The sequence below is a fragment of the Delphinapterus leucas genome, chromosome 3, assembly GCF_059928025.1.
Source record: "Delphinapterus leucas isolate spDelLeu-1000000601 "Yukka" chromosome 3, BTC_Dleu_Yukka2, whole genome shotgun sequence".
Taxonomy (NCBI): domain Eukaryota; kingdom Metazoa; phylum Chordata; class Mammalia; order Artiodactyla; family Monodontidae; genus Delphinapterus; species Delphinapterus leucas.
This window is the reverse complement of record NC_143131.1, coordinates 154,438,378-154,460,481: the sequence shown is the minus strand read 5'-3', so window position 1 is coordinate 154,460,481 and position 22,104 is coordinate 154,438,378. Positions and strand designations below refer to the sequence as shown.

General features: G+C 38.4%; 1 long non-coding RNA gene across 3 annotated transcripts in view; it reads left to right on the top strand.

The window, feature by feature from the left end:
• The first annotated feature begins 1,349 nt into the window (after window positions 1–1,349).
• The window catches only part of LOC149749812 (uncharacterized), an 80,026-nt gene continuing 59,271 nt past the window's right edge, over window positions 1,350–22,104 (top strand). The window contains exons 1-5 of one of the 3 annotated variants that reach the window (XR_016392535.1): window positions 1,350–5,921; window positions 7,378–7,565; window positions 11,407–11,817; window positions 12,210–12,331; window positions 17,313–21,807. This is a non-coding gene — a long non-coding RNA (uncharacterized LOC149749812). Of the gene's footprint in view, window positions 5,922–7,377; window positions 7,566–11,406; window positions 11,818–12,209; window positions 12,332–17,312; window positions 21,808–22,104 lie in introns of those variants that run through there. The other 2 variants (XR_016392536.1, XR_016392534.1) reach the window with 2 other exon arrangements.

The window sequence follows — 22,104 nt, the reverse complement described above, 5'->3', positions numbered from 1 at the left end:
GTACTTGTTAGAAGAGGATTCTATTGCATCTTGATATTTTAGGGGAATAAAAGTGTCTCCTTGGAAGGAAAGTCTTTCCGTTCAGTGTAGTAGTATTACCCCTTTGTATCAGATTCTTGTAGGGTCCTGGTTATTTTAATATGAATTTGCCTTAATCATGTAACGACCTTTCCCACTTTTCTTGACCAAGTGACATTAGAGGTATTCTTTTCTTTCCTTCCTTCCTTCCTTCCTTCCTCCCTCCCTCCCTCCCTCCCTCCTTTCTTTCTTTCTTTCTTTCTTTCTTTCCCTTTCTTCCTCCCTCCCTTCCTTCCTCCTTCCCTCCCTCCCTTCCTCCCACCCTTCCTTCCTTTTCCTGTCTCTCTGTCTTTCTTTCTATCTTCTTTCTGATGTGAAAAAGTTGTCAAGTGACAATTAAAACCATCATTATTTCACCCCAAATCAGAACCTTGAAACCACTTTTAAGTATACACTCCCCTTTACTCTTCTTGTGCAATTAGTTATCAAGCTGTATTGATAGTTTTCCTTGATATCTCATCAGTCTTTTCCCCCTTATTCTAATTGTTGCTACCATAATTAAGCACTTGCAATAATCAGCTATTTTCACTATCTGGAGTCCTGGCTCTATATAATACATGATGTTCTCCACTTATAAATTTCAAAGGTTCAGCCCCTGACGTTGAATGCAAAATACTACAATCAGATTTTGATCTGATTTTTAGAGGAAATCTATGATTAGAAAAAAGTTAAAGATTTCTTCTGTAAATCATCTTCTGGCACATTGCTTTAAATTTTTAACATTATTCTATACAAGTCTGTATGGATGTTCAGAGTGGACAGCTCATCTGTGCAATAGGATGTTTTATTCTAGATCAAAGAACAATTACCACTCTTAGTATGTGAGATATTTTAATGGTTGTATTTAAACAGTTCCTTTTCTTTAAAGTTTTTGTTGTCTATTCAAAATCATCAGTGAACTCAAATGCCAATCAACTGGGGCTTGGTTGAATCAATAATGCTGTATCTGCAAAGTAGAATACTATGTAACTATTAAAAGAGATAAATCTACCTGGCTTAACATAGAAAAATCCCCAAGATGGATTGTCAAATAAGAAAGCAAGCTATGAGGGATTTTAGAGTAGATACACAATTTAGTTGAGAAAATAAGTATGTGTTTACATATGTACCTGTGTATGTACAGACAAAGTTTGGAAGGATATACCCTATTTTATTAGAACAGTTACCTCTTAGAAATAAATGTAAATAGATTTTTAAAAATTTATACATTTAATTACTGATTGAAATTTTCATTAGGAGCTTGTATCACTTTTATATGCAACATGGAAAAAAATGACATATACCATGAGCGTTTGTAACTATATAAGCAAGTCTAAAGTTAATATTCAAAGCTCCTCATAATTTAGCCTCTGCTGATATTTCCACCATTACTGTTCACTTTGTTAGGATCAGTTGCAGTTTGCTTCTGGTTTACTAACTCTGTTTTGGCCAAAGCAATCTCCCTTTTCCTGAATATGCCTCATGTGAGTGTATAGTAATGTCTCTGAACACCTCCATTCACAGGGAGGAATCCTGGCCTCCTTTACATGCTAGCATGTGTTCTTCCATCATGTTTTCACATACCTAACACTCCTGCCTACCGATACCAAGAGCAGAATTGTCTGAACGACAGGGATTGTGTACCACTGCCATTGTTTTCTCCAAATCCCTGTGCAACCTGTAATTTACATAATTTATTTAGATTGCCCCATATTTTCTTTTTTTTTCACATGTTTATTGGAGTATAAATGCTTTACAATGTTGTGTTAGTTTCTGCTGTACAACAAAGTGAATCAGCTATATGTATACATATATCCCCATATCCCCTCCGTCTTGAGCCTCCCTCCCACCCTCCCTATCCCACCCCTCTAGGTCGTCACAAAGCACCAAGCTGACCTCCTTGTGCTATGCAGCAGCTTCCTACTAGCCATCCATTTTACGTTTGGTAGTGTATATATGTCAGTGCTACTCTTTCACTTCATCCCAGCATCGCCTGCCCCCTCCCCTGTGCCCTCAAATCCGTTCTCTACGTCTACATCTTTATTCCTGCCCTGCCACTAGGTTCATCAGTACGGCTTTTTAAAATTCCATATACATGTGTTAGCGTACGGTATTTGTTTTTCTCTTTCTGACTTGCTTCACTCTGCATGACGGATTCTAGGTCCATCCACCTCACTACAAATAACTCAATTTCATTCCTTTTTATGGTGGAGTAATAGTCCATGTATATATATATATACACCACATCTTCTTTATCCATTCATCTGTTGATGGACACTTAGGTTGCTTCCATATCCTCACTATTGTAAATAGAGCTGCAATGAACATTTTGGTACATGACTCTTTTTGAATTATGGTTTTCTCAGGGTATATACCCAGTAGTGGGATTGCTGGGTTGTATGGTAGTTCTATTTTTAGTTTTTTAAGGAACCTCCATACTGTTCTCCACAGTGGCTGTATCAATTTACATTCCCACCAACAGTACAAGAGGATTCCCTTTTCTGCACACCCTCTCCAGCATTTATTGTTTGTAGATTTTTTGATGATGGCCATTCTGACCAGTGTCATGTGATACCTCCTTGTGGTTTTGATTTGCATTTCTCTAATGATTAGTGATTTGCATTTCTCTAATGATTAGTGATGTTGAGCATCCTTTCATGTGTTTGTTGTCAATCTGTATATCTTCTTTGGAGAAATGTCTATTTAGGTCTTCTGCCTTTTTTTGGATTGGGTTGCTTATTTTTTTGATATTGAGCTGCATGAGTTGTTTGTATGATTTGGAGATTAATCCTTTGTCAGTTGCTTCATTTGCAAATATTTTCTCCCATTCTGAGGGTTGTCTTTTCGTCTTGTTTATGTTTCCCTTTGCTGTGCAAAAGCTTTGAAGTTTCATTAGGTCCCATTGGTTTTTTTTCGTTTTTATTTCCATTTCTCTAGGAGGTGGGTCAAAAGGGATCTTGCTGTGATTTATGTCATAGAGTGTTCTGCCTATGTTTTCCTCTAAGAGTTTGATGGTGTCTGGTCTTACACTTAGGTCTTTAATCCATTTTGAGTTTATTTTTGTGTATGGTTTTAGGGAGTGTTCTAATTTCATTCATTTACATGTAGGTTGTTTATTTGAGATGTTTCTTGTTTTTTAAGGTAGGGTTGTATTGATAGAAACTTCGCTCTTAGAACTGATTTTGCTGCATCCCATAGGTTTTTGTGTCATCATGTTTTCATTGTCATTTGTTTCAAGGTATTTTTTTATTTCCTCTTTGATTTCTTCAGTGATATCTTGGTTATTTAGTAGTGTATTGTTTAGCGTCCATGTGTCTGTATTTTTTGCACATTTTTCCTGCAATTGATATTTAGTCTCATAGCGTTGTAGTTGGAAAAGATACTTGATACAATTTGAATGTTCTTAAATTTACCAAGGCTCGATTTGTGACCCAAGATATGATCTATCCTGGAGAATGTTCCATGAGCACTTGAGAAGAATGTTTATTCTCTTGTTTTTGAATGGAATGTCCTATAAATATCAATTAAGTCCATCTTGTTTAATGTATCATTTAAAGCTTGTGTTTCGTTATTTATTTTCATTTTGGATGATCTGTCCATTGGTGAAAGTGGAGTGTTAAAGTCCCCTCCTATGATTGTGTTACTGTCGATTTCCCCTTTTATGGCTGTTAGTATTTGCTTTATGTATTGAGGTGCTCCTTTGTTGGGTGCATAAATATTTACAATTGTTATATATTTTACTTGGGTTGATCCCTTGATCATCATGTAGTGTCCTTCTTTGTCTCTTGCCTTTGTTTTAAAGTCTCTTTTGTCTGATATGAGAATTGCTACTCCAGCTTTCTTTTGATTTCCATTTGCATGGAATATCTTTTTCCATTCCCTCACTTTCAGTCAGTATGTGTCCCTAGGTCTGAAGTGGGTCTCTTGTAGACAGCATAAATATGGGTCTTGTGTTTGTATCCATTCAGCCAGTCTGTGTCTTTTTGTTGGAGCATTTAATCCATTTACATTTATGGTAATTATTGATATGTATGTTCCTATTACCATTTTCTTAATTGTTTTGGGTTTATTATTGTAGGTCTTTTCCTTCTCTTGTGTTTCCTGCCTAGAGAAGTTCCTTTATCATTTGTTGTAAAGCTGGTTTGATGGTGCTAAATTCTCTTAGCTTTTGCATGTCTGTAAAGGTTTTAATTTCTCTGTCAAATCTGAATGAGATCCTTGCTGGGTAGAGTCATGTTGGTTGTAGGTTTTTCCCTTTCATCACTTTAAATATGTCCTGCCATTCGCTTCTGGCTTGCAGAGTTTCTGCTGAAAGATCAGCTGTTAACCTTATGGGGATTCCCTTGTGTGATATTTGTTGCTTTTCCATTACTGCTTTTAATATTTTTCTTTGTATTTAATTTTTGATAGTTTGATTAATATGTGTCTTGGTGTGTTTCTCTTTGGGTTTTTCCTGTATGGAACTCTCTGCACTTCCTGGACTTGATTGACTATTTCCTTTCCCTTGTTAGGGAAGTTTTTGACTCTAATCTCTTCAAATATTTTCTCAGACCCTTTCTTTTTCTCTTTTTCTTCTGGGACCATTATAATTCGAATGTTGGTGTGTTTAATGTTGTCCCAGAAGTCTCTGAGACTGTTCTCAGTTCTTTTCATTTTTTTTTTCTTTATTCTGCTCCCTGGCAGTTGTTTTCACCATTTTATCTTCCAGCTCATTCATCCATTCTTCTGCCTCAGTTATTCTGCTATTGATTCCTTCTACAGTATTTTTAATATCAGTTATTACATTGTTCATCACTGTTTGTTTGCTCTTCAGTTCCTTTAGATCCTTGTTAAATGTTTGTGTTTTTCTCCATTCTGTTTCTGAGATTTTGGATCATCTTTACTGTCCTTACTCTGAATTCCTTTTCAGGTAGGTTGCATATTTTGTCTTCATTTATTTGGTCTTGTAGGATTTTACCTTGCTCCTTCATCTGTAACATAATTTTTGTTGTTTCATTTTTTTTTTGATGGGAGGGGCTGTATTCCTGTCTTACTGGTTGTTTGGCCTGAGGCTTCCTTCAATGGAGTTTGCAGGAAGTTAGGTAGAGCTGGACCTTAGTGCCGAGATGAGGACCTCCAGGAGGCCTCACCTCAATTAATATTTCCCGGCATCTGAGGTTCTTTGTTAGTCCAGCAGCTTGGACTTGGTGCTCCCACCACAGGAGCTCGGGCCTGACCTCTGGCCTGGGAACCAAGAACCTGCAAGCTGCATAGCATCATTAAAAAAAAAGAATAAAAAAGAATAAAAGGAGCAGTACAATAACAAAGAATAAATATAAAATTAGAACAATAAAAAATGTATTAGGAAAAATAAAAATATAATTGAAACAACTGCAACCGCAACAAGGGAAAACAAAACCACACCAGAAACAAGAAAAAAAAGTGGCGGGGGGGAACAACCCAAAAGGAGCAGAACAATAACAATGTATAGAGAATAAAATAAAATTAGAAAAATAAAAGGTTTATTAGAAAAAAATAATTATATTAATGAATTATCAAGAAGAAGGTAAAACAGCACCCCAACCTAAAAGAAGAGAAAAGGAAAAAAAAGGCCTTGGCTCTTGGGGGTGGAGTTTAGGTGGGGGGGTGGAACTTAGGCAGGGGCAGGGTTTAGGGTTGGGCAGGGCCTAGCCAGGGTGGTGACGTTTGAGTGTGGGGCGGGGCCTAGACTCAGGACCCACACAGCCAGAAAAGGCCTTGGGTGTGGGGACTAGGCTGGGCAACATTCAAGTGTGTGGTGGGGCCTCTGCCTAGGACCTACACGGAATGGGAGAGGCAGCACATCCAAAGGGGTTCTCTGGAGTGTGGATTTCGGGAGTTTGGAGGTAGGGCCATGGGTGAGGGTGTGTGTGTGGGGTTTAGGCCCAGGGTGTTTGGAGGGGGTCTCAGAAGGGGTCTCCGAGTGTAGAGGTGGGGCCCTGGGTGGGGGTGTAGGGGCAGGGCTTGGGCTCTACCTGGTAGGAGGGAGGCTCCCAGGGCAGAGAATTAGGCCTGGGAGCCCAACAGGCTCCCCGGTGCCTAAGTGGGCAGCGAAAGCGCTGGCCATGTTCCTTTCTGTTCCTCCACGCCCTCCCCCATGGTCTCTCCCAGGGTCTCCACAGTCGCCGCTGGACCCTAACTGTGGGCTGGTCCCACTGAGTGTAGGAACTCCTACCCCCACCCATTTGCCCCTCAGGGGTGAAGGTCCCAGAGGTCTGGCGTTTACTTTTGCTCCCCCTTTCCTCCCTCCCACTCCGTCAGGACCCACGCAGCTGGAGGGGTTTAGGTGGGCAGAGGATCAGGTCCGGGATTTCATCAGGCTTCTGGGGCCCAAGAGAGTAGGGGAAACCTAGCCACCCTCCCTTTTGATCCTCTGCCCTCCCAGTGGTCCCCCAATTTCCCCCTCCAGGTGTGGGATCTCTTCCTCTCCCCCAGCTGCCCCTCAGGGGCGCCAGTCCAGTCCCACCTCCACTTCTCCTCCCCACTCACTCTCCCCATGCCCCATGTGGTACTTGGTTGCTGGGGGTTCCTCCCGTCCCCTTAGGCGTCCGTGGTCCCCTACCGGTGCCTGGTAGGTGCCCTAGTTGTGCCAAGATGCGAATTTCATGCCCTCCTAGTCTGCCATCTGGACTCCCCCATATTTTCTTTAGTGCTTTATAAGGGTAACTGGGTAATTAAGTATGAAAAGTGAAACCACTGATATAAGTCAGTTCTATATTCACTTTAATAACTGTTAGAACAAAATAGCTGTTAAAATATCTTACACACTGAAAGTGGTAATTGTTTTTTGACCTATAATTATGTATCTTTTGGCACAGAGAAGCTGCCCACTCTGGCCATTCATGTAGCCCTGTTTGGAATAACTTTAAAATGCTTATCTTAGATTTCTAAGTGCTTAAGGCCAATGTCCCATTTAAAAAACATTCTTCCATACAGGTCCAGTGACCCCTTTTCAGCACCTTACTTATCTTTCTATGCCTTAGTTCTTCATTTGGTGATAACAGTAGTTCCTACCTGATAGAGTTGTTATGTGATTATATGAGGTAATGATCTTTCGAATGTGCTTAAAATAGTTGTTTGGCATGTATTAGTGATGTTTCATTTAATCCTCACTTGGGACTTATCTTGAGAGCTTAGTAAAACACCATTCAAATATAGCACTTAAAACAGTGCCTGGCACACAGTAAGTATTCAGAATAATTTATGGAAATAATTCTTCTTAATTTTTTTCTCCTCGTCTGAATCCTCCCCAGCCACATTTCACAAAAGTATCTTAGCACCTTTTATGCTCTTTTGTCTCAGGGCAGGCTTGTATTTCAGTGCTAACTTGCAGAAATTTCCTGGAAGATATATTCCTCTCCTGGGTTTTGATCTTTAAAGGCTGAGCATCCTGGAAAGATGATACTAAGTGCCTATGTTTAGGATTGGAATTTTGGAGGATGCACATTGATGGTGACAGGATTTTGGAAGGAATGGGAAGCAGTTTGAAGGTGAGATTCTAGAGGCTCCTAGTCTCAGCGTACATCCCCAGGTACATACATGGCGTAAAATCAAATAGCTTTTAGATTATAGACTTGCATAATGAGGATTTCTGCTGTGGCCACAGAAGACTGCAAGATGAAGCTCTTTCTCTAGAATGTCCTAAATTATGGGTGAACCCTGAAGGTGATACACCCAGCAATGGCAGAGATCAGAATTTCCTAGCAGCCCATTAGGCTTTTGAGGCTGAATATAATTTGATTAAATGAAAATAAAATCATTGATCATTCTTGCATACCCTATAAAATGAGATTCACAGCCCTTAACCAGAGAAATTGGGTCGTTTTATAGGCTAACTTTGTCCCTGTCAAACTGGGATATGCACCTCCTGATGATCCAGAAGGACAGTTGAATATTTAATAACCTGAGCTCCAGGATCCATTACCCATCTAATAGCTGTTCTTTGGAGGAAACGCAAATGACTTTTTCCTAATCTTTATTCAAGGATGAGTCTTAAGAAGCTCTGGAAACATAAACAGCATGAGCTCCATCGAGAATAGTGCAGAACAAGCACACATTAAATAGTAAACTAGAAGGAATCTGAAAGAGTGAATGGTGGTCATTTTGAAGTAAAAATTCTAAACCCAGTGGTGGATGGTAGGACAGATAATGACACATCTAGTCACCACAGACTCCCTAATAAAGCATAAACCTTAGCTTTGTTGCAAGGATGAAAGTAAGAATAATCTCCCTTAATGGGAGCAGCAGACCAGAGGTGTTTAATCACCTAAAATCACTGATGGTAAAATCACCTCATCGTGCTCATGGAGGCAAGGATCATTTACACACACTTCAAGTCACCCTTGACAAACAGGCTCTTTGTTGATTTCATTAAGTGTCGAACTTTTCTCACCCAGCTCGCCTCAGGATGCACACATTTCATTTCCATGCGTGTTCTGGGAGGACAGTCCATGTCATTTGCCAGCATTTCGGCCAACATATACATAATCAAATGCAGCCACCATGGAACATGGGCTGAGAAACAATCCATCCAGTGTTTAATGAGTAACATTAGCATGCTCTTAAAAGCACTAATAGCAAGTTTCATTACTGTTCATTTTAGTGTGGATGGCAGCTATCCAAAACCTAACCATGTACTAAATTCATTTTAGTAAAAGCAGAAAATAATAAATAAAATAAATGATTGTAATTACAAGTTACTTCTAGAAGTTAGACTTATATTAACATGACATTAACTCAGAAAAGAAACACTTTCTTCTTTTTTTTTTCCAGATTACAATTTTCTTTTAGGAAACCCTTTCTCTCCTACAGTGACTTTCAATCTAATATTGTCTTCAAATTAATTTTCATTATTTTATTATAAAAGTGATGTTATTATACTTTTTGGGATTTTGATCCTGAGGATCAGAAATTGTTCAGAAGGCATTTGGAGTTTTCTGTAAATTTGTTTATATTGACTTTTGCAGTATCCACTCCCACTGCTTTCTTGTGTGCCTTCCTATACTTCTTCCCTTTCCAGTCTCTTCAGGATGTTCCCCAGCTCCTTTACAGCTATGGTTCTGGATGTGATTTTAGTTCTGCAAGTCACACATTCTCACGGGGACATGGATTTGGAATTTTCTGGTGCAGATGGTGGCAGAGGTTCTCAGTTGCTGGAGTCATCAGCTTCAGCGGTGTTTCCTGATTTGAGAATCTGCTTCCTCACCATTGCAGAGGCAGTAGCTGTTGTGGCAGCCTGGTGTGGCCAGAACCTCAGTCTAGGGTCTGTTGCTTCCCTTCTCTCTAATTATAAGCTTTTCTACTTCAGGTATCTAGGAAAGATTCTATGCTCTACAGCTGAACCCTGAGTAAGACTGCCTTGGTGCCTACTTCATAGATTGCAAACATTTTGGTGATTAAATGGGATACTTGCATACAGTTTCCTTAGCCAAATGCCTGGCACAGAGTGGATAATAAATATTAGCTTCTATTTTTCCCCTCATAATGCCTAGGGTGGTTCAATGTGAACCTACCTGATAGAAAAATTAAATCCTCAGTATACTTTTTAGTTACATGGTGACTACATATGACACAGTAGAGAAAGACATAGAGACAGTGTGTTATAATGGTAGGGCCAGAGAGTGGTGAACAGTATTTAGAGTAAAATGATCTAGGTTCAACTCTCAGACCTACTTATTGTTTGGCCTTGAGCAAAGTTTTCTGGGGTTTATTTGTTCCAGCTACAGTGGGAGATGAACTGCGTTTTCTTTAATGTTTCTCAAGTTTTTAAAATTCTGAGACTTATATTCTAGCTTCATTTGCTTCTAATTTTCAGTAATGATTTGAAATAACAAGAATGTTCACTTCTTTAGATGACTCATTGTTTAAGGCGTATGATAGCAAACGATGAAGTTTTTTTTTTTTTTTTTTAAGACCTGCCTGATGCTTGCCATCATAAAAGGTGAATTAAGCAATGCAAGGAAGAAAAAAAATAGAGGTGAGGATAGTACATTTAACACATTTGGGAGGGTAAAGAAAAAAGTCCTCTTAGTTTAGTTTGTCTTATCAGTGACAAACTGAAACTGGTTTTTCATAGTAACACCTGGTCATTGTTCTAAAAATATGAAACTTGAGGCCTGTTTGTTGTTGTTGTGTTTTTGTTTTTTTACAGTTAGAAACCTTGATTACAGTGCTACATTTAGAAAATTTATACAAGGCACTCTGAGGAACTGAAAATTGTAGAAGAAAATAGAATCTCTTAAGGGTGTAGGAAGTAGATACAATCTCTGGCAGAGAAAAGCAGTTTTCACAAAAATATAATAGAGAAAGATAACTGAACTTATTATAAAGGCACCTAACTAAAAGGGAAAAATCAGTAGAGGAAAGGAAGTTATCTCCTAGTCTTAAGCTGTTTAAGGTCTTGGGATGCCAGGAAAGATGCAAAATGCCATTTATTCTTTTTCTTTCTCTCTCAAAACTGCTTTAAAAATCCACAAAAAAGGGCTTCCCTGGTGGCGCAGTGGTTGGGAGTCTGCCTCCCGATGCAGGGGACGCGGGTTCGTGCCCCGGTCCGGGAGGATCCCACATGCCGCGGAGCGGCTGGGCTCGTGAGCTGTGGCCGCTGAGCCTGCGCGTCCGGAGCCTGTGCTCTGCAACGGGAGAGGCCACAGCAGTGAGAGGCCCGCGTACTACAAAAAAAAAAAAAAAAAAAAAAATCCACGAGAAAATCAAGCCTGCCTTTTAGCTATTAAAATTGAATTTTTAAAAAAATGACATGGGTTCAGATTTGGATTGACATTATTGACTAGTTACTCTTCTTTTCATACAAATGATAGCAGTATCAGTGTTTGAATCTGGCTCATTTGGTTACGAGGAAGAATTCAGTCAGATTATTGCAGTGGACAAATGGTTGTTATAATTACATATGGACTCTGACTGGACCTGGAAGCTTAGGCGTAGAGAGAAATATTTTGCTCCCTCTCTGAGTCTTTGGTGCTCTGTGTCCATCTGCTGTATTCCCCATTCCAACCTCTGGAACTTATCTGCTGACGCTGGTTTTCTACATCTTCATTGTCCAGCTTGCCTATTTGCGTAGGTTACTTCTCCTAGATTATCTTTGTCCCCTTTCTACAGCACACATTTTTTTCTCTAACTTGTATTTTAATCTCATGTATAACCTAGGAAGCCTTGCCTCTGTTGGGGTAAGGAAAGCATTTTCCTCTTTTCTCCTCAGAGCAACTCCTTCATTTGGGAATATGTAACTAATATGATTGAGGGAATTGGGACCTGGGCTGCCAAGAATTTACCACTCGTTCTTATTCTCATTCTCTTGTTCTTTCTGTTTCTCACTAGTTTCACTTCAGAGGGAAAGAAAGAAATCCTTTTTTTTTTCTTTTTTGGCCGCACCACGCAGCATGGGGAATCTTAGTTCCCCAACCAGGGATTGAACCCGCAGTGGAAGTGCATAGTCTTAACTGCTGGACCACCAGGAAAGTCCTGAAAGAAGTCTTGATTTTAAATTCCAAGCTGTATTCTGGCTTTACCAGAATGACAGCTGTTAAATTTCCCCTTTTGATTTCTATGTATATTGATCTACTGGTTCAAGATCCATAAGGCAGTGATTCTCAACTGGAAGTGATTTTGATAGGGGACATTTGACAATGTCAGAAAACATTTGTGATTGTCAGGACTGAAGAAGGAGATTCTACTGGCTTCTGGTCATTAGAGTTCAAGGATGCTGCCAAACATCATTCAACGCACCAGGTAACAACCCGCGTAAAAATAACAATAATAATACTGCTATATTTAAAATAGATAACCAACAAGGAGCTACTGTATAGCACCAGGAACTCTGCTCAATACTCTGTAATAACTTATATGGGAAAAAAAATTCGATAAAGAGTAGATACATGTATACGTACAGCTGAGTCACTTTGCTGTACACCTGAAGCTAACACAGCATTGTTAATCAACTATACTCCAATATAAAGTAAAAATTAAAAAATTTTTTTCTAGCCCCAAATATCAGTAGTGCCAAAGTTGAAAAATTCTGCCATACGAGAAGTAAAGGGTTTGAGATTAATTATTGCCTTTTTATTCAAAAACTATTTTATTACCGTTTCTAACTATCTAATCTCTCAATTACACCCTTCCAGATTCCCAGGGAAAGATATGAATGGTGAAGCCTATTTTTGAACTAAGCTCCACAAAGCACAGCCTTCTGCCAGTCCAAGGGTTCAAGTTCCTTAGTCCAACCCGAACAACTATGACTCACAAGGTATCAGCTATGATTATAAAATAAAACATGGACATGTTAGCTCTTGTCTCTAAAAAAGGTAGATAATTTTTTTAGAAGGAGATGTGATTAGAAAGGAATCATAAAACATGTTCAGACCAAAAAAATAAAATATAATTTCCTTAATACTTAATAACTTTTAATTGATGACAAAAATCAAGTGAGTCTTCTATCATGTACATTTTAAGCCAACATGATTCAGTAATATTGTTTTGGATATTCAGTTACTATATTTGTGAGAACACTTAATTTTTATTATCTCTGAGAAAAAGGAAAAAACTAATTACATATTGGATTAATTTGTGAGTTTCCTATCCTTAGGTACCCTGGGGGTCTATAATTCTTACTTCCAGGAACTCTTTGTAAGCCTTTTTTCCAGAAAAGAGTTTCAGACCAGGAATGCAGAGGCAAAGCAGAACACATTGTAGATGCTAATATTCACCAGAAGAGGAGCAAGGGAGCAGTTTTCGAAGGAGTGAGAAGGAGTGTTGTGCACAGATTCTGTTATGACTTTAATGGAAACAGTGCATGTCATTCCCACACAGCTTGCTGAGTACTTGCCCCTGAGAATATAGTGATTAGAATGAATGATGTGCTGGGATTAAAACACTTTACTGTTTAGTTCTATTTGTTGGGAAACATTTACTGATTCTAGCCCTGGTTTCCCTTATGATATGATTAGGCAGAGAGGAGTCACTTTCCTGAGGAAACTGAGGTCACAGCGTTCTCTCACGATATAAAGCTCGTGAGGCATGTGGAAGAGCTGAGATCATGGATTTGGAAAGGATCGCCGTAGAGTTGTTAAAATAAAATTTTCTACAGATAACTTACTGATCTAGTTGACTTCTATTCAGTGATTCATGACTTGGGTACTGTTTAATCTAGCAGGTAGAAAGGAGCTCTGAAGAGCAGTACAAGGTGAGAGCTTTTTATAGACCAAAGTGAGCAGGGTCAAGGACGATATACTGGTCATTTGCTAATGGGTTAATGAGAGTTCCTTTCCTTATATGGAACAAGGAGCTGGATAAGGGTTTGGTAAGCAGGCAAGCATGATTGGTTGGTTGACCTGGGCCTTCCTTTGCTTGGAGAGCCCAGGTAGGGAAACTTAGATAAATTTTGGTTTGCTGATGTGGGGCTTAGCATGAGTGATTCCATCTTGGACCTAATCTGGTTACTTTGACAGAGTCCTTGGCCTATCACATAGTCTTTACTATGCAAATAGGGCCAGTCACTTCAGAATTTTGAGAATTGATCTCAGTATCTTTCTACTGAAGACAATAACTGCTTTCCAGCATTGTGGCAAGACATTTAAGAGCTTCCATCACAGCTCCAGTGCAACTTAACCACGTAACCAGTTCTGTGAATGCTGTCATGTTCTGGAATATTATCGTGCCTCACTTTTCTGTTTTGTAAATTTGGGAAGATTGTATCTGCTTCACAGGGTTTTTTGAGAAAGAAATGAGTTACTAATAATGACTGCAAAGCACTTGTGACAGTGTCTGTCTCAAATGTTATTATCATTGTTAATGCACGTTGAGCTTTTAGCTCAGTGCTTGAAAACCTGGCAATCATTCAGTCAATGGTAGCTAGTTTTTACACAGTGCCCGGTATTATTATTGCTAGAAACAAAGAAAAGTAACAATTTACGTCAAGGGAGAATCCAGTAAATGATCTATGAAGGTCTGTTATTGCCTAAACCAACATATGCTTTGTGATAGTGATTAGGCTGGGTGGGAGCCATCAGTCAAGCCAGAAGGATGAGGCAAATGAGGAAACCTTTCCAGAAGACATGTGGATGATTCTAGGGAACTGGATGACGTTTTGGTTGGGGGCATAACTTCACAGTAATTGAACACTCCCCAAATATCATTTTTAAAGTAAACTTACCTTATTACTGTTAGTTGGAGGCATAAATTTCCACTCGGTGAATGCCCTGTGCATTTGTGGATCCGATTGCAGGGTTAAACAAAAATCAACAGAGTCCTTCCATCCCATTCATTTCTAATGCAACCTGTATTGCTACCATCAGCAGCAAAATAAAATCTTTTCCATTTACCTCTGACTCAAAAAGCAGAGGGAGAGGCATTTTGAGATAGTTTAAATAGGGAAATGGAGATTTAGAGGTTAAGTGATGGGTTTAATGACAGTGGTGCTTCATGTTAGCACTGTATTTCATTTTTCAAAGTATATCCTCATAAATAATCTCCTTGGATCTATACAACTAAATAGAATAGAAACAAGAATATAAGACTGTTATCTCCGTATAACAAATCAGAAAGCTGATGTTTCTCTATCAGATGTATACTCAGGCTAAACTGGAGACATTGATTCCAGCTCTCACTGTTACGTAGGGGAGCTTCTCTTGCTATCATTGTAAAGCCTACAGCATTTCCCCAGCATTGACTTTATTCTGATTTCTTTAAAAATAAACTCCTGGGCTTCCCTGGTGGCTCAGTGGTTGAGAGTCTGCCTGCTGATGCGGGGAACATGGGTTCGTGCCCAGGTCCGGGAAGATCCCACATGCCGCGGAGCAGCTGGGTCCGTGAGCCACGGCCGCTGAGCCTGCGCGTCCGGAGCCTGTGCTCTGCAACAGGAGAGGCCACAACAGTGAGAGGCCCGCGTATCACAAAAAATAAATAAATAAATAAACTCCTGCTAGTCTTTCTTGAATTAGATGCTGATAGACCTAAGAAAATGAGTCTAATTCCTCTTCCCCATTAGCCCTAAAGCTAACATACCTGCAGATCTTCTAAGTTACTCTTTTCTCTAAATCAGACTTCCCTCAGTAGTCTGAACTTATCTATCACAAATTCTAGAACTTTCATCATACGTCAGAAAAATGTACTTTATCCACTTCCCTGAAGAAAGAAAACAAGTATAATTCACTCAGCTAATATTGACTGATGGCCAACAGTATTAGAATCTTATTGTGTGTTTATGTACAGTCATGAACAAAAAAGATACAGTCCTTGAAATTAGGTAATTTGCTTATTAGGGCAGGGACATAGGTGATATTCATGAAATAATTTAAAATTTTATTCAGCAGTAAGTTGCCATGAAAAAAATAAAATAAAAAACAGTGTTCTTGAGCATTATATTATATTGAATGGAGCAAGAAGTTATCCCTGAGGAAATTGCCTTTGAAAGACAAAAAAGGAGCCAGGCATTCAAAAATCTGGGACAAGAGAGGGCCAAATAAAGGAAAATGTTAGTGCAAAGATGGGAGCCAGGCTGGTGTGATCAAAGGATCAAGAGGATTCCAATAAATAAGGACTAAGTTGAATAAGCGGGCAAATGAGAAGAATTGAAGTTAGGGACATAGGCAGGGACAGATATTCTGGGGCCTTAGGATGCCCCATAAAAGGGATTTGGATTTTATTCTAAATCCTAGTGCTATCTATTGGTTTTGAGTGTGGAGAGACTTGATCTGATCTCATTTTTAAAAGAATACGCTGGCTGTTTTAAGAAAAATGAATTGTGGGGAGGCAAGAGTAGAGTCTGGGGACTAGTGAGAGGCTTCCAGTAAACCAAAAGAGATTATCATGTTCAAACAAGGACTTGATGATGCATTGTCTTGCCTTAGAGTTGGGGCGGATGGTGATTGAAAGGGAAGAATTGGACACTTCCTAGCTGGGGATTTGAGTAGCTGGGTGGACAACGCTGTCCTCACTTGAAGTAGGAAAGACTTAGGGTGAGAGAAAAGGTCTTGGGGCTGGGGACAAATGGGTAGTTCTGGTTTTAAAAAAATTATGTCTGGAATTTATATTTTGTTTTAGATGTGTTCTCACTTATATGCAGTACAGGGTAACAGTAGTTTCCCTTGAATTTGAGCCGTTATTTCTATTATATCAGCCTCAGGTTGTAGTTGTTTATTAAGCAGTCATGTGTAGAAAAAAATGTATTCAGTGAAAAACTATGCATCCTTTCTCTCTCTCTCTCTCTCTCTCTCTCTCTCTCTCTCTATATATATATATATATATATATATATATATACACACACACACACACACACACACACACACACGTACTTTTTTTAATGCAGGCTTCTTAGATTTCCCTTCTTGGTTATCAGATTCTAGCTCTGTTTCTTGTCTCTGAGCTATTTTGCACCTCTTTGTAAGTTGCAGGTAACTAATAGATATATAAACTCTTCTCTGTGCAGTAGTGATTTTAATTGAGTACCTTTTTTCTGTGGAAAACTGGTTTTGTCCACATTTGCAATTAATTTCAACATTCCTTTACTCCATATGAATTTTTCTTCCTTTTCCCTTCATTCAGTTACAACATCTGCTTGATTTCCTCATCTAAGTAAAGTAAAATCTTTAATGTGCATTCCTTTTTATATCTGTATGAGAATCATAGCTTTACTTTTTCCTAAAAATGATCTTTTAGCACAGTTCTCACCAATGGCTCATATTGCTCTCCTGGGCAGATGAACACCCATACATTTTCACACAAACTACTGTAAAGTTGTGCTCCCGAATTCTGTATTTAATAATGTGACATTAACACATTTCATTTCATATGATGCCAATTTCCCAGAAAAATTCTGGACTCTCATGTGAAATACCCAGAATCAATTTTGCCAGTACAATTATGAATTCAAATGTCAAATGATTCATTTTATACCTCAGCCCCAAGAACATTGCATCCTCCTAGTGGAAGGGAGAATTTCTAATGATCAGTCTTTGAGCTTCCACAAGCCATTTAGTAAAATTTTAGACACTTTGTGTACAACAGAATTAGTTTGTCAATAATGAAAGATATCATTGAGTGTTTCTAAGCAAATTCATACATTGCCTCTATTCTCAGAAGTGTATACTTCAGTGACTAAGGTTCTGAGAGATTGTAATTCATTAATTCTTAGAGGAAACTTACTTGAAGTTATATTCTAAAACTGTCTTTTAAAAAAGATTAGCTCATGACTCATAAATTGGAGTGGTTCATTTTTTGTCTTGTCAAGGAAGAAGAAAACGTACTTCACTGACAAGGAAAAAGAAACATTGCATCTTTGGCAAAGGTGCAGTTTAAATATTTAGAAAATTGTGATTCATAAGTCAAAAAAGGTAACGATATAATATCATTTCCAGAGCTGTATCTGTGCAAGCACTTTTTGTACTCATATAACATTAATTGATTTTAAGGTATCATTTGTATAAGTTATTATTAACATTGAAAATATAAATCATGAAGATTAAATGACACAATTAATTTACAAAAAATAAGTTCATCTAACGTTTATTTTGTAAGACTTTTTAAAAAATATTATGCCAGGCCTGGCAAACTTTAACAAATATTTTAATTTCTTATAAATCATTTTTTGAATGTGACTATTTTAGAGGAATTATAGATGAAAACAGAGTTTTGGTTGACAAATTGAAAACTTCACAAAGAAAGAAGCATAGATTTATTGATTGATATAGCTAATATGTTTATGGCATCTGTGAGAGCCACGTATACAGGTAGGTTGTGAGATGGGTTGATGATTACCAATTTTGTTCTGACGTTATGAAAATAAAAACTCAAATGTTACACAAAACTTATTCTTTGAGTTGGGGTGGATGGTTATTGAAAAAGAATAATGAGATGCTTTCTATTTTGGGGATTTCAGTAGCTGGGTGGACACTGTTGTCCTGACCTGAAATAGGAAAGACTTATGGTGAGGGGGAAAGTCTTGGGGCTGGGGTAAGAATGGATAGTTCTGTTTGTAACAAACTTACTTCTAGAATTCACATTTTATTGTAGATGTGTTTTTACTTGCATGCAGTAGAGGGTGACTGTAGTCTTCCTGGGACTTGAGCCTTTATTTCTGTTATATCAGTCTCAGGTTCAGTTGTTTGTTTAGCAGTCATGTGTGGAAAAGAAAGATGTATTGCATGGAAAACTATGCATCTTCCTTAGATTACCATCTGTAAAATGCTTACTTTAAAAACCTTAGCTGAACTTACTTTTATCCATACTGGGTTGACATTTTTGGTATATTTTTAACAGTTGTAAGACAAAATATTTCACTTGTCATTGAGAGATTATACACTAGACTTGGGGAAACGTGGGGGCTATCCTGATGAGGCCTCTCATTTACATTTCCTCATTTGTGAAAGAGAAAGTATTTAGTTTCTGGAAACTTGGGGTTGCCTCCCCCCTCTTTATGTTAGACTACATTTTGAATTGGCCTTAGAGTTCCTTCAAATAAAGCAACAAGCAATAAATGGATATTTTCATACTTCTATAAGCTCTCTTCTTGAAGGAGAGATCCCTTGTAGTATTCACCATTTTAGCTCCAGAACCTACATTGTTGATGGTTGAGGGTAGATCTCATAGAGGTGTCTTTGCCTTACTGGGGAGTCTTTGTATGGCTTATAGGGTACAATTCTAAGGTCCAAAGGAAAGTGATTGACTCTATCCCTAACATTTCTCAAGGACCCGTGATGATAGAGAATCACAACTCTCTTCCCACATTTGGTACCCTAAGAGGTAGATTTCTGTTTATTCTGTATAAGAAATATTTTTATTTATTACTTTATTTTATTTTATTTTATTTTTTGCGGTACACGGCCTCTCACTGTTGTGGCCTCTCCCGTTGCGGAGCACAGGCTCTGGACGCGCAGGCCCAGTGGCCATGGCTCACGGGCCCAGCTGCTCCGCGGCGTATGGGATCCTCCTGGACCGGAGCACGAACCCGTGTCTCCTGCATCGGCAGGCGGACTCTCATCCACTGCAGCACCAGGGAAGCCCAAGAAATATTTTGAAAAGAAGCAAACATCATTTCTAATCAAAGAGATGTTTTTCAAAGGAGTTCTTCAAAATGTACGTGTTCTTTTCCTTTGGGATAGTACATAAGACCTACCTTCTGGAAAGGTACACACATATCAAATCATGTGCTTCTTCCTTAAAAGGAAAAATTCATGTTTGGTCAATCCTCTTTACTTCCCATAAGGAAAAATTAACTCATTTCTTAGAGTGTCCAGAGAGTCTCAAGCTCATAATGAGTACTTTATGGAAATTTTCTCATAATTGAAGATTAATGTTTAGTTTATGATTTTATTTCAATAATCTCTACCATATTTATTTTTAACCCATTGCACAAATAGGGGTAACATAAGTTGACTAAAGCAGTATAACAAAGATTTTATGTTTGATGGACTTGGGAAGAGGGAGGAATAAGAAGTTTTTACACCCTTTTTCTCACTTGTTCCCAGCAGTGATCTCAAGTTTCAGGACAGTCTGGATGGCAAATAGGCGAATAGAGAAAAGTATGCTTTGTTTCTGTGGCAGTCTCAGAGCCAATGACTTCTCTGGGAGAGAGGTAGCTTATCCAGCCTAAAATTTTGAGACTGAAAACTTGGAGGGAAGCTGGTCCAAGATTTCTGCAGGATAAAACCCTTGGTGCTACTGCCAGAATAGAATAGATGTCTGGTTTGTGATATTAGTTATCTATTACATTCTTGGAAAGGCTAAATATCAGCTTCCCTGGTACCCAGCAAATGGCGATAGGTCAATTACCGCTGCTCTAAATGAATATTTTTAAGCAACTTTTTTCCCTTGGCATTATTTAAAGCATAAGTGGTTAGATTTATTTATTTATTTTTCACCAGCGTATACATGTCAATCCCAGTCGCCCAATTCATCACACCACCACCCCCACACCCCCGCTGCTTTCCCCCCTTGATGTCCATACATTTGTTCTCTACATCTTTGTCTCAGCTTCTGCCCTGCAAACCAGTTCAAGTCTACCATTTTTCTAGGTTCCACATATATGCATTAATATACGATATTTGTTTTTCTCTTTCTGACTTACGTCACTCTGTATGACACTCTCTAGATCATCCATGTCTCAAGAAATGACCCAATTACGTTCCATTTTATGGCTGAGTAATATATATGTGCCACATCTTCTTTATCCATTCGTCTGTCGATGGGCATTTAGGTTGCTTCCATGACCTGCCTATTGTAAATAGAGCTGCAATGAACATTGGGGTACATGTGTCTTTTTGAATAATGGTTTTCTCTGGGTATATGCCCGGTAGTGGGATTGCTGCATCATATGGTAATTCTATTTTTAGTTTTTTAAGGAACCTCCATACTGTCCTCCATAGTGGCTGTATCAATTTACATTCCCACCAAAAGTGCAAGAGGGTTCCCTTTTCTCCACACCCTCTCCAGCATTTGTCGTTTGTAGATTTTCTGATGCTGCCCATTCTAACTGGTGTGAGGTGATACCTCATTGTAGTTTTAATTTGCATTTCTCTAATAATTAGTGATGTTGAGAAGCTTTTCATGTGCTTCTTAGCCATGTGTATGTCTTCTTTAGAGAAATGTCTATTTAGGTCTTCTGCCCATTTTTGGATTGGGTTGTTTGTTTTTTTAATATTGAGCTGCATGAGCTGTTTATATATTTTGGAGATTAATCCTTTGTCCGTTGATTTGTTTGCAAATATTTTCTCCCGTTCTGACGGTTGTCTTTTTGTCTTGTTTATGGTTTCCTTTGCTGGGCAAAAGCATTTAAGTTTCATTGGGTCCCATTTGTTTATTTATTTTTTTAATTTCCATTAGTCTAGGAGGTGGATCAAAAAAGATCTTGCTGTCAAAGAGTGTTCTTCCTATGTTTTCCTCTAAGAGTTTTATAGTGTGTAGTCTTCCATTTAGGTCTCTAATCCATTTTGAGTTTTTTTGTGTGTATGGTGTTAGGGAGTGTTCTAATTTCATTCTTTTACATGTAGCGGTCCAGTTTCCCCAGCACCGCTTATTGAAGAGACTGTCTTTTCTCCATTGTATATCCTTGTCTCCTTTGTCATAGATTAGTTTACCATAGGAACGTGGGTTTATCTCTGGGCTTTCTATCCTGTTCCATTGATCTATATTTCTGTTTTTGTGCCAGTACCATATTGTCTTGATTACTGTAGGTTTGTAGTATTGTCTGAAGTCAGGGAGTCTGTTTCTTCCAGCTCCGTTTTTTTCCCTCAAGACTGCTTTGGCTATTCGGGGTTCTTTGTGTCTCCATACAAATTTTAAGATTTTTTGTTCTAGTTCTGTAAAAAATGCCATTGGTAATTTGATAGGGATTGCATTGAATCTGTAGATTGCTTTGGGTAGATAGTCATTTTCACAATATTGATTCTTCCAATCCAAGTACAGGGTATATCTCTCCATCTGTTGGTATCATCTTTAATTTCTTTCATCAGTGTCTTATAGTTTTCTGCATACAGGTCTTTCCTCTCCCTAAGTAGGTTTATTCCTAGATATTTTATTCTTTTTGTTGCAATGGTAAATGGGAGTGTTTCCTTAATTTCTCTTTCAGATTTTTCATCATTAGTATATAGGAATGCAAGAGATTTCTGTGCATTAATTTTGTATCCTGCAACTTTACCAAATTCATTGATTACCTCTAGTAGTTTTCTGGTGGCATCTTTAGGATTCTCTATGTATAGTATCATGTCATCTGTAAACAGTGACAGTGTTACTTCTTCTTTTCCCATTTGTATTCCTTTTATTTGTTTTTCTTCTCTGATTGCTGTGGCTAAAACTTCCAAAACTATGTTGAATAATAGTGGTGAGAGTGGACACCGTTGGCTTGTTCCTGATCTTACTGGAAATGCTTTCAGTTTTTCACCATTGAGAATGATGTTTGCTGTGGGTTTGTCATATACGGCCTTTATTATGTTGAGGTAGGTTCCCTCTATGCCCACTTTCTGGAGAGTTTTTGTCATAAATGGGTGTTGAATTTTGTCAAAAGATTTTTCTGCATCTATTGAGAT